Source organism: Choloepus didactylus, chromosome 11 (assembly GCF_015220235.1).
Source record: "Choloepus didactylus isolate mChoDid1 chromosome 11, mChoDid1.pri, whole genome shotgun sequence".
In the NCBI taxonomy this organism is placed as follows: Eukaryota; Metazoa; Chordata; class Mammalia; order Pilosa; family Megalonychidae; genus Choloepus; species Choloepus didactylus.
Window position 1 is genome coordinate 83,092,802 of NC_051317.1, and position 17,783 is coordinate 83,110,584.

The 17,783-nt window shown below is 36.6% G+C and overlaps 1 long non-coding RNA gene across 1 annotated transcript in view; it reads left to right on the forward strand.

Moving 5' to 3' along the window:
- The window catches only part of LOC119506293, a 137,815-nt gene extending 120,428 nt beyond the window's left edge, over positions 1-17,387 (forward strand). Inside the window, exon 3 of the long non-coding RNA XR_005210968.1 lies at positions 17,302-17,387. This is a non-coding gene — a long non-coding RNA (uncharacterized LOC119506293). The remainder of the gene's footprint in view (positions 1-17,301) is intronic.
- The last annotated feature ends 396 nt before the right edge of the window (positions 17,388-17,783 follow it).

Here is a 17,783-nt window from a genome sequence, read left to right on the forward strand (position 1 = left end):
TATAGAATCCAGTGATGAGTTTTGGATATTGTGATGTGGTAGCAGTGAAATGAACTGTTGTGGAGTTAAGACTGACAGTCATTCAATGACCTCTACAATGGCAAACTCCAAAAGCCCTGGATAATAATTTCAGGCACTATGCTTTCTTAAGAGAAGGAAGTTGACAAAGAGTTTTTCTTTTTTAAAAGTCTCTCTAACTTCAAAACAGAAAAAGTGAAAATGTCTGTGCTGCCCCAACCACTTGGTTAAAAAGTAGAAAACCAGGGAGTTATTCAGTTGAAGAACCAGAGACTTGGCATTCTGTACTCCAGTTACCTGAAAGTTTGACTTAAGTTTTCAGGTTAAGTGAGAGAGAGCTGTGCCACAGTTTCTAAAGCCAGCTCTGAGATGGAGTTTGGCATGCAGCAGTTTTACTAGAGAGTCTCCTGGAAACAACCCATGGAAGGGAAAAGAGGGGAGCAGGACTGGAGTGAGGGAAAGGGAGATGGGTGATGGGATGCTGTTGCTAGGGTCACCCCTGCCACCATAAAGGGAGTTGGAAGTGGATCACGCTCTAGAACTGTCCTGAATTGGGGCTGAAGGGCTGGGACGTTAACCCCCATTGCAGATCAGTTACTGGATGCAGGCCCCCTGGGGAAGGGGCTCTGACCTTGGCAAGGTTGCTCTCTTCAGGGGAGACAATCTCTGAAGAGGCTGAAGGGTCAGGCTGTCAATCAGCAGCATTCGTAGTCACTAGGAGAACAAATCCTTCAGTCCTGAAGAGGGTTCTGGGTGGCACCATAGCTTGATATCCAGAGAACTCAAGTTATTTAATGTTTTCTATATAACTGTTTCCAAATGTTTTTCTCTTTCTCATTTGGAGATTTGGAACAATAAATCTCCCTATAGTTCTTCAATGAATACTGCCAAACAGAAATGTATCCTTTAGGACACAAGCACCATATTGTTGCAATATATTTATAAAATGTGATACATAAAATCTTTGAATTGTATGAAAATATTTTCATTGTATCATTTTGGAATGTAGTATTTTTCAGTGTGTGATTCTTGTGAAATTGCTACAATAGAAAAAATGTGAACTGATAATGTTAACATCCTTCCTGCACCACTTCATGAATTAGAATTATTTTATCCTAATAAACCATGATAAATCCTAGACATCTCAAGTTTAGTATTATTTTTGCTTTTTTCCCTCTCATTAGAATACTGGTCCCCTAATTCTTTGTGTATACTTTATCTTTAAAATGTGATTAAATGAAACTGTCATCTACTGAAAGCTTACTATGTGCCAAGCACTAAGTGCTTTAGATAGCAACTGTTATTAAAACTTGTTTTATTAATGATGAGACAGAGACCATGAGAGGTGAAATAACTTCTCATAAAACGATAACTATTGGTAAAGATGGAATTCTATTCCAGAACCCAAACTGCTTTAACCACAATGCTGTGCTAATCTGATGCAGGCAGGTACGGATCTGTCATTTCAATTATTCCACCAAATTACCCCAATACATTTTTTGTTAAAGCGGTTTTATTGAGATATAGTCACACTCCATGCAATGCATCCAAAGTGAATAATACATGGCTCACAATATATTTACAGAATTGTGCATTCATCACCACAATCAACTTTAGAACATTTTCTTTACTCCAAAAGAACCCTATACTCCTTATACCCTCTTATTATTGACACTTAGCATCAGTGTGGTACCTTTGTTAAAACTGATGAAAGAATATTAAAATATTACTGTTAGCTATAGTACATAGTTTGCATTAGGTGTATTTTCCAATATACCATCCTATATTAACCCCTTGTAATAGTGATGGACATTTGTTCTAGTTTTTGAAAGAACTTTCTTATATTTGTATTATTAACTACAGTCACTGTCCACAACAAAGTTCGCTACATTGTACAGTCTATGTTTAATCCTCCAGCTTTTCTTCTATTGACATATAGGACCCTAAACTTCCCCTTTCAACCAAAATCACATGCATAATTCAGCACCGTTTCATGTGCTACCATCACCTCTATCCAAATCTAAACAGTTACAATCAACCTAATTAAAAATTCTGCACAGATTAAGCATTAGCTTCCCATTCTCTACCCTGATTCTATCTCCTTGTGCAATTGTTTCACTCCCAGGGGAAATCTTCTTTTTCCCTGTTCCTTCTTCATGAATGTTGATCTGTTCTGTTTATTTGTTATCTGCCTTTATAGTTTTTAACACTCATTTTGTTGTCTCTAACAGCTTTTGTATGGAATGCAAATTCTGGGAGAAGGGCCACACTGATCAGGAATTTCCCAAGTCAGTACTTCCCAGGGACCCATGAAGTAGGAGTAGATTTATTCTAAAGAGCCCTGTGGAGAAGACTTGGAAGGACGCCATACTTCTTTTTAATGGCTCCCCGAATCTGTGCTTTCCCGGCCTGCCCAGCAGATGGCGTTCCTCAGAAAACTGTTCCCTGCAGTCCTTAGGTGGTACTGTGCCTTTAAATCTCAGCTGACTCCACCACTCTTGGGAATGGGGTTGAAACAGAAGCTACCAGCCACTTTTGTCTGGGCTGGGTTAAAATCCTACCACAGAACCAGAATTCGAGGGCAGGGTATAAATAGAGGCTGCAGGCTGCTTTTTGTCCTAGGCTGGTTGAAACTGTATCTACCCTTTGAGCTGGACTCAGCATTCTGAATTTATTAATCAAAACCCACAATTGGTGCTTCATACAGCCCCTACCCCCATGCTTGGGGAAGAGGACTCTTACTTCCAGTCAGGGATTGGATCCTGGGGCAGCCTGCCCTGAGAGCAGGGGAAGCACACTAGCTTTCACAGCGTGGAGTGTTTTACTCACAGCTCCTCACTGCAGGTTATCAGTCTCTTCCTTCTGCTCTTCTCTGGATGGTGTACAGGGTTCTTCTGGTCTCTGGAGCTCCCACACAGTTGTTTCAGACAGTTCCTGGCTGTTTACTAGCTGCCCTGGAGGACAAACTGAGTCTTAAAGCTCCCTGCTCTGCCATCTTACCCAGAACTCCCCAACACTTTTTATATTGTCAGATACTGTTGCAGAATTTTAGGAGGAAAAAGAAAATCACATGATTTCAAACATCTCCACATAATGAAAATGCATTTTGTTTCTGTATAAGCACTGCATTTTTCTATTCTCAGATAGGCCCATTCATTCACTAATTCACTCATTCATTCATTTTAGCAAATATTTGCCGATTGTGCATTGTTCCAGGCATTTATGCCCCCCAGTGTACAAAGGAGGCAGAATGTCCTGATCTGATGGAGTTATATTCCAGTGGAAGGAGAGAGACAGTAGATAATAACCACGAGTAAGAAGGTGACAAGCGCTTTGGAGAAAGAAGTAGATCAGACAAAGGAACAGGGGATCAGGAGTGAGGACAGATGCAGTTTCAAATAGGAAAGCTGAGGTATCTATATCTGGAAAGCTGATCTTTAAGGAGAGATAGGAAGGATGTGAGGGAGTTAGCAATGAAGATACTTAGAGGAACAGTATTCCAGGCAGCAGTGACACCCAGTACATGGCCCAAAGAGAGGAGCACATCCGGGGTGTTTCATGAAGGCCAAAAAGACCAGTGTGCAGTGAACCAGGGAGGATGTCAGGTTTTCCTTGAAAAACAGAAATCAGTCGAAAGCCCTGCTCACTACCTCTTCAGCCCTAGATCTTCAGACAAAGCTTGGAAAAAAAAAGACCCTATTTCATGTTCAAAATGGAAAGCAACAGCTCCTAAAGGCAGTGTCATGGATGCAATATTCTTTACACTTGAATTTTTGTTTTTCTCAGAAAACTGTTAGCTCTCCCATCCTTTAGGATAGTGTGCAGCCATGACAACAAACACTGTCGAGAGGCTGACCTGGAGTGAAGTCTTGGGAGCTTTTACTGACCCAACAGGGTGTATAGAAAGAGGGAGGGAATTGTTATGATGTCATGATCTAGGGATTAAACCCTCCCTAGGTATGAAGTGACAAAGCACGAGAAGAATTAAACCACACCTTGAGGGTGAATTTAGGGTGTTGGAAACATTCTCAAAACTTCAGACAGTTTTCCTCTCTTCTCTGTAATCAAAGCATTTGATTTCCATTTGGAAAAGGTCCTTAACTCTGACAATTCCTTCTCTTCAATAGTACGTATCAGCAAGATTGGATAAAGTTAAGAAGGAAAATAGAAGATTTGTGAGGATCAAATCTTGTTTATTAAAAGGATATCAAATATTGGTTTTGCTTTTTATGCATAATGAAGTTAAATTTATTTATTAATGAATATGTTTATTTATAAGAAGAAGAAGGTAAAGCTACCAAACTTATTATAGAATGAAAGTAAATATTGTCTATTAATATGTATTTATATAACCTATGAAAAAGTTCTCTCTGATGTCCTTAAATTTACATTATGTTTCAAAGATAACAAAAATGAAATCTGGCATATAGATGTCTAGCTGCATTTATGCAGAATGTCTGTTGAATGGGATTTAAGGTCTAAGTAGAGAGCAAGAGGGGAATACTTAGAATCAAAGGCCTATACTTTTACAAATAACTTTCAACTATATAAGGGTAATATGAAATTTACCCTTCTATTTGATTTGAAGCCATCTTTTATTATTCCCATTGGTATATCAAAATAAATTCAATAATGGGGCAAGTTCTAATGATTCAATGGGATTTTTAAAAAATAATTGCTAATGAGGCTAAATGATCAAAGAACTTTTTATAACAAAAATAATTCTTTTTCCTGATTATAAAAGTAATAAAGTTTCATTTCAAAGAATTTGGAGAGTATATCAATTCACATAGAAAAAAGAAATACATGCCATTAATATACTACTGAGAGATAACCCTCAAATAACATTTTTGATGTGTTGTCTTTATTTCTTTAATATGCAAATGAATAGTCATATGCTTTGGGGAGTTTCATGTTTTTGTATATTGCATCTACATTGAAATTGTATGATGTAAATAATTTTGTTTCCTAATTAACTAGTTTTTAATAAAAGTATATGGTAAAAAATCTAAACTCTACCAACAGATAAAAAGTGAAAGTCCCTCTAAAAGTCCCTAACCACCACTACTTCTGTGTCTTGAGGAAATTACAGTTGACAGTTTCTTATATATTTGCTCCAGATTTCCAAAGGGATATTACTGACATCAACCCACAGAAAACATTTTTATTGTAGGTTTGCCGTCATGCCATCTCACGGAAAATCTTAAAAATCCTAGAGATTACCAGGGTAATCAATTAGCAATTAGCATAATCAAGTGCCTTGTAGACCCCTCCCCTTTTTCTCTTGGACTTTCCCAATTTGTAATTTTTCTTGAAGATATTAAGTCAATGATATCAATCCAGTATATTTCGAGGTCCACAGGCCTTGACTTTGTGAAGGTCTGTATCTACACCCCTGACAACTCTCCACCTACCAATTTTTATCAATCACCTCAAAACCAATGTTTTCCACAAAGCCTCTCAGCACCACATCTCTCACCTCCTTTATTACCCACTACTGAAGAGCTGATGCACCTCATGGCCGCCTTTGCCTTGGGCCCTCAAAGACCCCAGACTCTTCTTTTTTCTGGATCTGCACAGTGATAGTCAGTGCCTCCATCTGCTCATCTTGCCAGGCTTTAACAATCTCTTTTGTAAGTAATTCATCACTGATACTAAGGCCATAAATATTTCACGTGTTCCAAGTGGTAGAAACTAGGCTCCTTCTCAAATTCCTGTTTTCAATTCTTTTCTGCAATCTTAAATACATAGATTCAGAAGCTGGACATGTGCCCATTCCATCCTAATAGCCTCACTTTGGTTGAAATGAACTGTCTAGGCCCTTCCAGAAAACTCCATTCTCTATACACGCTTCAATTTTGTGGCTAGGAATTCCCCTATGCATGCAGCACCTGTTGCATCCTAGTCAGGGGCCTCTGATCTTCCTTCCCATTGAATCTTGGTGTAAGTTCACCCAAAGAAAATGGTGCCTAATTTAAAAAGTGTATCTTTTAACCTTACTACCCACCACCTATTCAACTATGATGCACTTCATCATGAACATTTCCTGTTGGTTCATATTTTCAATTAGCAACCTGCCCATTTTGAGGAGCTATGTTCCACGTTCTTGAAGGACCCTATGTTCCACTCTCTTGTGCTACAGAATTCTTAGCAAATGCTTATGATACTACATTGAAGTCTTAAGTGGAATGCTCATACGTTTCAGGACCACTGTGTTATCCACTTCCTTTGGCAAATGAGAATGGCACCTCATATCACCCACCCACAGTCATCTATAATTATTCTGGAAGGCCCTAAAATTCCTCAAATTGATTCTACCTCCTGCATTATCTCCTCATTCTTCCTATTATCTCTCCTTGTAATATGCATCATATATGTTACAAATACTTTATGTAATCATAGCTTTTTCTATCTCCATTATTCTAGTCAAGCCTCCTAACCAGCTGAAAGGTAAGTAGGAGACCTAATACTCTCTTATCCAAGAAGACCTAAGACTTACAGCTTAAAGTCACCAAAACAAACAGAAAATAAGGAAAAACCCATAAGCATTGAGATTTGCACAACTTTTGTCATGATTCAAAGTAAGTTAGTAATTGTGTGCCAGACTAGAGAAAGCCCCTACTCATTACTAATTCAATGGATATATTTTAAAATAATAATAAATCCAATGAATATATTTAAAAATAATATTAATAAATAAATGACTTAGAGTTAATCCAAGCCTGATTTGCTTTATATGGATTGTAATCAAAACAAGATGAATCATGATTTTCTGGTTCTGGGAGAGGGCAGCATAAAAACTCATAGTGGACTCTATTTTTTTAGGTTCTCTGAAAGAGAGACCAAAACTAGGCCCGGACTGAGTTCATGGTAAGAAGAAATGGAAACACCAAGGATTTCTCCTGCCATTTTCAGTGCTGATTTGAAAAGTTTGGGGTGATTGCACCTTTTCAAACACTACTCTAATGGGAACTCTGTCCCCTTCCAACTCTAATGGCAGACACCCTCTGACCTCAACCAAGGTAGTTTTCCTCTATCCCTAATCATAAGAATCCACCCCCACAGGAAAATGTCCCCAAGTCTAATCCACACCCACTAAGGCCCTGCCTTAAAAATTGCATAAACATATGTAGTGATAGTTTAGAGAGCTTATATAGCATTTTCTCCATTCACTAAGTTGTTTCCTCTAGGGTTACAAACAAAAGCAAAACATACATTAACAGCACACAACTATGAACTAGTGATTTTTTTTTTTTTTCAGAAAAAGGCCCTTTGTACCTGTTTCCTCCCTTGCTAGAATCTTCCTTCTTAATTCTTCCTGCTTTCTCCTCAAATTGCCAAGTAAAATCAAAACCTGCTTTGTTGGAGAATCAGTCATGTGTATCACATCTGTATAAGAGAATGGAAACATTTTACAGTACCAACTATTCTAGGGGTATTTGCACTTAATGCAGTGTAACTTTAGAGTTTACAGAATGCTTCATATTCATTGACTTCTAGAAATTCTCACAGTCCTCTCGGGTAGGTATTAGTAACCGCATTCTACAGATGAGTTAACTAGAGGATAAAAGTTTGGTGCATTGTCCTCAGCTAGCATGGCTAGTAAGTGACAGAGCCTGGATTTGAGTACATCTTTGATTCAAATTCTTTTTCATAGAACCATCTTAAAACCTTATACTAAAGAGTACAAGCTTTAGACTAAAGGGAGAGAATTTCACGCTGGTCAGATTTCCTGAAAAAGAAAAGTTAAGCTATTCTGGAATCTATCAGACATGGTTACATTTTATTCAATTTGATTGTTATAATGTATCTTTAAAAATAACGAAATATATTTACCTGAATCAAAAGATTCTGATACTCCATTTGATGGATGAGATAAATTCTGTAAGATGTCTGCTTGAAATAACTCTCTTCAAATCTGAGCTTTTGGTAAGCAAGTTAAATTGAAGCCTGTATTTCTTAATGTGCAAAACATCTCTCTCTAGTTTTGCTTTGCTCTTTCCTCTCCCTCTCTCATTGTTGCTTTTATGTCCGTATCTACCCTTGTTCACACAGCCTTTCAAGGAAATGATAAATTGTCCCTTAGCCCATTTATTAATTGCCCTTCTGCTGCCCAACATCTGCTAGAGAAAAAATTCAGGGCAAATTTACCTTTCAGCATGAGGTTTGTGGTTTGGTGTATCTGATTGTACCACCTGCCCACTGCCTCTCAGAATCTATTAGTGACACTTTCTCCCTATTTTGTCTTACAATGTTCAACCCACTTTGGCTAATTGCAGTTAGCACTTTGGACATTGTAGTAACTATTTCATGTACTAAGATATTGTTTACTGAATTATTATTCTAAAAATAAAATGTATTAAGTAATTCCTATGTCTTCTGGTGCAGAGTAATTGTACCAAATGCTCCGTGTACATCATTTCATTTAAATACTTTTGGAAATCCTAGGAGGTCAGTAATATTAATATCTTAATTTTATAGGTGATGAAATATATTTGGAAAAGTGAATTTCTTATCTAAAATATCATATGTACTATGTGGTGAATCCAGGATTTGAAACTGAACAATCTAACTCTACTGCACCGTTTCTTATAGTTCACTTTAGGAAAACCCAGTGGTGTGAAACACAGGAACCTACACATAGGAAATGACTTGCCCTCAAAAATTAATTTATTACCTTAAAAGATTCTAGCCTGCAACCAGAACTACACAATATTTCTTTAAGACTGTGTCATTTCAAAATGCTGCATTTACACTGTATTTTAATTATGTTTTCTGCCAAGTTGTCATCAGCATGATTTAAGTAGCTGAATTTTTTATTTCGAGCCCTGAAGCTGACCTCGTGATAATCATAGGAAAAAGGCAGTTTGCAGTGGAAAACTCTAAATCTTTATACCATCCCACGAGTTGTAGCCTGACCGTTGGCCTGCGGTTCTCACACTAGAAAAGGAAGTCCTATCTGTTCAGGTCTTGGCAGTGAGCCCAATGAAACTGCTTTTGTTTTGATGAGAGCAACTGATCTGTGAGGAATGTTTGAATACAGAAGAAATAAATAGAACATGTTCTGAGGTCCAGGTAACTATAAGGACCTGTAAGGGCAGCATTTTTGGAATTTGTATGCAGGACATCAGGGGACAGAAGCTGACTGTCTGAAGTTTAATTTATAGGCACCTGTCATTTTGACAAGGAATCCTTAAATAATTGTAGTTTTAAGATTAGGATAAAACCATAAAAATGTATGGCCTTGAATACTGCTTACCAATCTTCTTTGTCTTTGTATTGCCTCTTGTACTGAAAGATTAAAATAGTTAGAAAAAGAATATGTATTAAACACCTGTAATGGATCAGGCATGGATTTAGACCATTTAATAGTTTATATAATTAACTTCTCAAAGAAACCCATAGATTCCTAAGTGGATTTTATATATCTAACAGGAAATACAGGCTCAGAGAGGGTAAGTCATATAACTGAGATTCAAACCTATGTCTGTTTACTCCAAAGGCCATTCCAAAAAAAAAAAAAACATTTGCCAGTAACTAATATATTGCATTCCCTATTCCCACAGAGTTCAGTCCCTATAGTCATATGAAACTTCTCAAGAGATCAATTAACTTATTTTCATTAGGTCCCCTTTCTGATTTGTTTTAAGTCCTGGGAGTAAACTAGGGATTATTTTTATCACCTTCCATAATCAAAGAATGGAAGCTCACCATCTCTGCTATTATCCTGGGCAATTGTACACCTCTTTCCTTATTCAAACTAGAACTAGTTGCACTGGTCTCACTTGCAAGACAGAATTTATGTTCATTATCAATCAAAATGTCTGTTAGATTACAAGTATGCATATCAACAATGCTAGAAATGTGCTTATGTTCAATAGAGTATTCTTTTAGGCTAGGGTCTATGTTGGGTGGTTGAGAGATAATTATGTATTTTTTCATGATACCTCAAAGATCTAGCCAAATGTCAAATTTTTCATTTTTCTATTAATGCTTTGAGCTATATCTGCTAAAATCTTTCATATTTCAGGCTTCAATATCTACTTTCATTTATATATAACTTCATATTGCTTCAAACTCACATAGAGATGTATACATTGACGTGAAACCACTGGTATTTATGAAAATTGCATTCCTTGATTAGCTGATTCAAAACCTCTCAGGCTTGAGGGATACAATTTCAGTCTAAATAGGTTAGCCTCACTCAATTTAGGAGTCTCAAATCCTAGTCTGTGGGAAAAGTCCCTTTAATGGGAACTCAATACCAAACCTCACCCTTAAGACTGACAAATGAGCCTTCTGTTGGAATAAAACATGTATCTAAAGCAATGCACTTCTAAAACATTTTCATCTTGGGGCTAGGGCCCAAGTTTTGTGGTTGTTACCAAGAACAGTGCCACCAAACCTTCTTGAGCAGCAGATACATGAATGTGTCCTTCTATACTTCTATGGACAAAAGACAATTTCACTTAATATTTAAAGAAACAGCAAATGTTACAGTCGAGTGAAGGAGAGGTAGAATAGTATCTACTGCTTTCTTTGATAATTCCTGGAATCAAATTGTCTTAGACTTACCTTAATACCTGTCAAGTTAAAGAAGTTAGGAATGACTGAGAATGCAGAATATTTTAGGGAAGACTGACATATCGTTTTTTGTACTAACCAATTTTTGTTACTTTATCATGAGAAAAATTAGTGTCTGAGGAAAGAGTCATGGCTAGTTCCTTACTGCGGAAGGCCTTGGCTAGGCATGCCATAGAAAGTCTCCCAGTGCACACAAAAAGAAGATTCTAGGCCTTGTGATGCATGTACAGATAAGTTATTTGCCTATTGCTGGCGTGGCAAACATTTCAAGCCTCAGAGCCTGGGTATGCAGCCTCAGGAGCATGCTGATGAGTTATTTCAGGATATGTCTGGGTTATAAAAGAGAGTAGAGCTATTTTCATCTGAGCTTGTGGACATCTCCCTCCATGATCTGTCAACACCACCAGCATTGGGTGTGCTCCTGGAGAACAGAAAGGAAGCAATGAGGTTTATACCCTCCCACTTATACATTTACCTTGTGTAAATTCTTTGCAATCCTTATTATCTGCTCTTGGAATAAACAACAGTAAAAGAAACATTGAATTGAGTCCAAGCCATCATTGCTGCCCATCATAAAACCATGAGCAGACTTTGAATCTGGTCTACCTCTCTTGTAATTTATAGAATTGCTTTATCAGATTAAAAAAAATGTCTCATGTAACCCAATTTATTTAACTTTTAAGCAATCGAAAAATTTTTAAATACGTTGATGCTAAAATAACTAAATGGATGGATATTCTAAGTTCCTATTACTTTAGCTATGTTCTATTAATACATTCAAAGGTTAAATTCTGTATTTAAAAAATATGTACATGCTCCAGAAAGAAATGTGGTTTTTGGTCTATTGTGATATTTCCGATAAATAATAAATAAATAAATATATACATGTATATTTTTTGAAAGTAAATATGTATGTTTCAAACATAGAGTAGTAAAGAACATAGTAGATCGTTTCACATTTTTATTACTAGTTTTATTTAGTGAGATATTTTCCTACCAAATTCAACTTTTTAAAAATTCTTGTATTTTTTTTCCTTTCCACAACAATTAATACTGTTAATTTATACTGTTGATTTGTTCCTTCTCCTGACACACCTTGTCTCCCTTGATTTTGAGGACACTGTTCTCTTTAATCTCTAGATGCCTTAAGTATAGTCTCTCTCTCTCTCCCCCCCCCTCTCTCTCTCTCCTTTCCTCCCTCCCTCCCTCTCTCTGGTACCTGGAGCAAGTATCTGCTCAGGCATCAGGTGATTTTGCTATTACTGATCATTGCAACATCAGTATTTCTAGTCAAAACCTTTCAGCCACTCTCTAATCTTTCATCTCCAATGAACAGGGCCATTATCATCATCTGGAGCTCAGTGTAACTAACCCAGAATTCCTTAGATAAGAAACAAAATATTTGCTCCCTGACTCCCACACTCTGGTCTCCTGAACTACCATGTTGCTTCCAGTTTTCCAGCTTGAGATATATTGGTTAAGTAGCAGAAAAAAAATTTAAAGCATTAAATTCACAGAAAAGACATTATACAAATAAGAACAATAAAGACAAAACCTGTGAGTAAAACACAATTCAAATTTAGGTGGATTATTTTTCATGCTCATAAAGAATCATTTGAGAAATACACATGTAGCTCCTAAAAGGTGGAATGTATGCGGGGAAACTTGAGCATTTTTCACTGCTGAAAGGAGAGCTGCAAAAGTGTCTTGGCTACTCCCTAGTCCCCAATTGTCATCCAATCTACAATTTAACTATAAACACATTATCCACTACAACAGCCTTCCCCAACTGTTTTCTTATGATATACTTACCATTTTTCTGAGGCTTTAATATCAACATGATTGTATTCGGGACTCGCATGGTTGCAAGAGATAGCAACCCAACTCAAATTGCTTGAAAGCCAAACAGGAAATCAATATACATGTATTTGAAGAGTTAATAGCTCAAAACACAATCATGCTTTGGACTCTATGAGGTAACAGAGAATGTGATCTGTTTGTTACCGGCAAATATTTATGTTGTAGATGGGATTTAGAATAAAGCAGGCATAAGTCCAAATACCAATTTTATCACTTACCAGCTTTGTAATCTTGGGACACGACAAAACTTCTCTGAGACTCAGTTTGCTCATGTGTAACAGTTTAGCAGGAAAATTTCATGAGAGAAAGAGAGAAGCAGCACTACTGTCTTCTCTTTTGGAGGTTCCATAAACATCTCAGAAGGGACAGGACAGATAGAAGGGCTTGTGTGAGCAATCAGCTTAGCAGTGTACCAAGTAAGGCATAGAATTATCTCAGAACACCCTGCTCTGAAGTTTGGCAGCTCTTTAGACAGCACAATGACATAAATAGGGCCCGATTGAAAAATACAGAAATGACAGCTAAGAACATAAGCAAAAATGCTTCTAGTCCCAGCTACTGAAATCAAGACCAACACCATATCTATTCAGCAACAGCATTGTTGATAAGCTCTGCCCTCTCAAATCAATAAGCATTCTATGGTAAATGATGCTCATATTGAAGTGTTATGAATCCATATTTATATAATATTTGAGACATTTTTAGATTTAAATCGAGTTTTAAATTTTGATATATAGTTTCCTTCCTTTCCAAGTTTGTGAATTAGCAAAAGGTGATGATGAGTTTAATGTTTAAAATAAATAGAGACCTGGGTTAAATTCTGCAATCAACTCAGGCTAGAGATTCAGATCTGCATTTAGGAAATTAAACATGTCAGGTTTATTTAGAAATTCTTAAAGCCTGAAAAGTACAAGGCACAGGTCTACAGGAAGAAAAAGAGCAAAGAGGATTCCTGTGTATGATTACATACCAAGGAAAGTTCCTAACCCAACTTTTCAACACATGATTTTCCTAAGCATTACTAAGAAGAAAATTGCATATATACATTCCACTTTTACCTGCTAGTGAAAATCTTATAGCAATTCACCTTTCAAATTTTAAATTTAAACTGTGCCTTTGCTAGCTCAGGTCATGTCAAGGTTAATATAAGAAATGATGATTTAAGAAGAGTAATAGACAACAACAAAAGGGATCATTGGTTAGCACTGAAGTTCTTCAAACTATAAAGAACTATTGGGCCCATGACTCATCTTTGGCTCTGGTCACTTATGGTATTGAATCAATTCATTGTAATGATCTCAGCAGCATGTCTATGCAAGCAAGTAGAGAAATGTTTTTCAGAGATGTTACCCATCTTACTATTTCAGTTATCCATTGCTGCATAAAAAGCTATCCCAAAATTTAGTGTCTTAAAATGATAACCACTTTTTATTTTCTGCTGTCCTGTTTGGGGTCTCTCATGTGACTATAGTAGAATGGCAACTGAGCCTGAAATGTCTAAATGGTTCACTCATATTTCTGATGATTGGTAGAAATATCTGGATGGATGTAATCTCTCTTTCTCCACATGGCCTCTCCATGTGGCTAGATTGGGCTTCTTTATATCCTGGTCGTATTTGTCACAGGGCTGGACAAAATTCAAGGGCAGAAGAAATAAATTCCTTCTCTTGATGGGAGAACTGACAAAGTTTGTGGCCATATTTAATCTACCACATGTATACTTAAATGTTATATCTTGAATGCGTCATTTCCCTTTTCTTGTTTGCATCATTTCCCTCTTCTTCCTTTTCCTCAAATCTCATCATCTGTTTTCTGTCTCCAAAAAATAGATATTTCATATACAGTTGCCTTTTTCCTTATAAGACATCAGAAACTTGACATTCTAGAAATCTTCTTGGAGGCCAGGAACGTGATTTTAATCCTAGACTGAGTATCATCAAATAATGGTCAACTGAACAATGATGGCCAGTCTGGGAGATTGCTGAAAAGCAGCCTGGGAAAGCTGGTCCAGAGTATCCTCAAAGTTTGGGCTGGGATCCAGCCTGAGTCTTGCATTTGTCACTAGATGGCTGGGCCCTGCCAAGCCCACAATGAAGATGTCCAACAAACAGACACTCTGCTGCTGACTCTGCTTGCCAGGGCAAGGTTACTCTGTTCTTCCCTGTCCACACCCATAGCACATCCCATCTTTGGATAATGACAGGTCTCATCTATATTAACTAAATAACATCAGCATTATAGCACACCTATAAACTCCTTGACCTTGCCAAATTTGCAGAAACTAAAGTATTATGAGCACTTGGCCATTGAGTTTAAATCAATTGTTTTGGGTGGACTCATAAATGGCTATATGTATAAATATAACCTAAACTTAACTGTTGCATAATAAATAATGTGAATTTTTATCCAAAAGAAGCATTGATTTTTTTCTTTTAATCTTTTTTGGAGATATGTGGTAGTACTTTCTTATTCAGTTCTAAAAGGTCAAATAAATAAAGGACTCCTGGAAATTAAAGGTCCAATAGTTCTTCCAAGTTCTTATGTAAAATTTTGATTTTGATCTCAAGCACTACCACCCCAATAGCAGACTTCTAGACACTTGGGTGGCCTTTGCCTGGCCTTTTGATTATAAAATGCATATGGGGCTTTCTAGTAGTGATTGTAACCATTTTCAGCCCTATCAGCAAAAATAAAACCAACTTCAGTAGAAAATTAGGTAGTGGTGTAGAAGTTATGCAGATCATTCCGTGTCCAATTGTTTAAGTGAATACCCATGGTTAGGGATTTTACTGATCCTCTAAAGGAGAAAAGAGAAACAAAGTGGGAGGAATAGTTGCATTCCTTCCCTTGCAGTGGAGAGAATAAGGTTCAACAGAAACAGCCTGAACAATATCATGTAGAAGTTCAAACGAAGGCCATTTGGTGGTGACATGTTGTAAATTAAGGACAGAGTTCTAGTTGCAAAATATTGTTAACTATTCTATGAATTTGGGATTACTAAATCAACTAATGACACAGAATAATAAGCACCAAAATGAGTACTACACTTTGATAGGAGCACCTAAACAAAAGGTGAGGAGAGACTAAAGGCCTAATGAGTATATTTTTAAAAAAAACACTCATATTGTTTTTCCTCATCTTATCAGAATTTCTTCATGACTACAAAATGGAAAAAATATGTATTACAGGATCTAAAAATAAGTACCATAGCCACTTGCACAAATGGGAATTTTGGAAGAATTAAAATGTGAGTCAACAGGAGATAAAGTCTATTTTGGAATAGACTTATCAATGTTTTTTGGTTTTTAGTTCTTTCTTCAGTCTCCCTAGTGTCTTGCTATTCTTATCATCATATTTTTATATTTCTTTCCCTTGTAATTATGTGCATTTATTTACACTAGTCCTTAGCCCCTTCTCTACCTGTAAAGTGGGCACTTAAAGAACAACAGTCTTTAATCCCATTGTAATTTATCACAATGCTCTGAGTTCCTTGAGACTTAGTGCATGCTTGATGGAATAATTGAAATGATCATATTCTACATTAACACCAGGGGTGTGGGCCAATCAGTGCTTCACAATGACCACTTGACCACCAAGGTTATGATATTTACTGCCATCTTCTGTGCCACAGTTTATAAGTGTGGTGGTTAAGCAAGGACACTCTGATCTGCTTTTGAGACCAGGCCTCTGTGGAAACTAACTAACTAACTTACTAAGTAAGTAACTAAGGGCAATCTAATCAACATCTTTAAACTTAGTATCATCACCTATAACATAGGGATAATAATAATAGTATGTGTCTGATTATGCTGTTACAATGTTAACTCTCTCACATAGAACATATCAATATTTGCATATGCTAACTATTACACATTTCATTTTATAAATAACCATTTTGCTCTCTGTTGCATTTTAAACACAAAATCTGCTTGGAGTTTTATTTTACTGGCCAGTATTTCTATTGCCCATTGTCCTTTTTAAGATTGTTCTTAAACACACCCAAGCCCCAAGGCCATTTGGTGGTGACACGTTATAAATAACATTATATTAACATAATTAAAAGGTCAGATCAGAGAGGCTCCTGAGGGAAATGTAGTCACCTTTGACTTGCAGTCAAACTTGGGTCATTGGGGTCATTAACACTGTTTACTCTAGTTCACCAAACCATTCTTTGGGTAAAGGTGACAGTTTGCAAGTAGGATGCTTGACTCTTGACTGGTGTGATTTGACCTTATTGCAAGTAAATTATTATATCTAGAATATTCATTGAATGCCTACTGTGTACTTTCATGGTGTTTGTATGCTTATTTTTCAGTCTTTATAAGAACCTATTCAACTACATAGTGTCACTTATTAGAGAAATAGCCAAATGTAATTTAAATACTGGGTGACATAACATATTTGCAATCAATTATCACAAATAATGGTAATGTGATGACCATTAAATGACCATTTACCTGGATTTTTTTCCCCATCATCTTTCCCTTTTGCCTTAGTAGCAACTAAATTGTCATTGCTTATGGCCAGAATGTTCTGGGGGCTGGGGGTAGGGGTGGGTGAGCTGGTCTTTATAATTTTACAAGACTCTCCAAGGAATTCTGGTGGCCCTACCGCCTTTCCTCCCTGCTCCCTCTGAGAACCACAGGGGAGCTCTCTCTTTACTCCTCTTCATCTTTTTTGTAGTCAGGTATCTTCTACAGAGGAATAGAGACCACTGCATGAAAGAAAAATTAAGATTTAAAAATAAATTGCTCTTATGTTCTTTTAAAATCTAATTTCTTAATTTTCACTTGGCTTTTTTTTAATACTTTTTCCTTTTATTTTTCTGTTGATTCACAGAAAGAGAAGAATGGAATCCTGTAATACTAGTTTGCCATACAAAATGAGTAAAAGAGTGTTTCTTCAAGGAAAATATTTCAAATGGCCAAGCTAAAGAAATATTTGCCAGGGTATGGAAGACTATTTATGGAAGAGGCAGTGGGTACAGTAAATATTCATAGTACAACATAAACAAGGGCCTCACTGAAGACTTCTTGGTGATTATCATCTTCCTATCTGTTTTTGGCAACCTGACCTCATTGACTTGGTTTAACCATCTTTAAATAAGGGTGTTTGATATTTAATTTGTTGATGTTGAGAAATACGTTGAAGATAAAAGTATTCATATGTGATACAGCATGTATTTATTTGGTCAATTTTAGGTGAGCTGGTATATTTGTATATACTTATAACAATAATATCTCCCTCATTAACAATTTATGCAATACTGTACTTTGAGGATATTATAAATGGTGAGAATGCAAATTTAATCAGTGATGGTA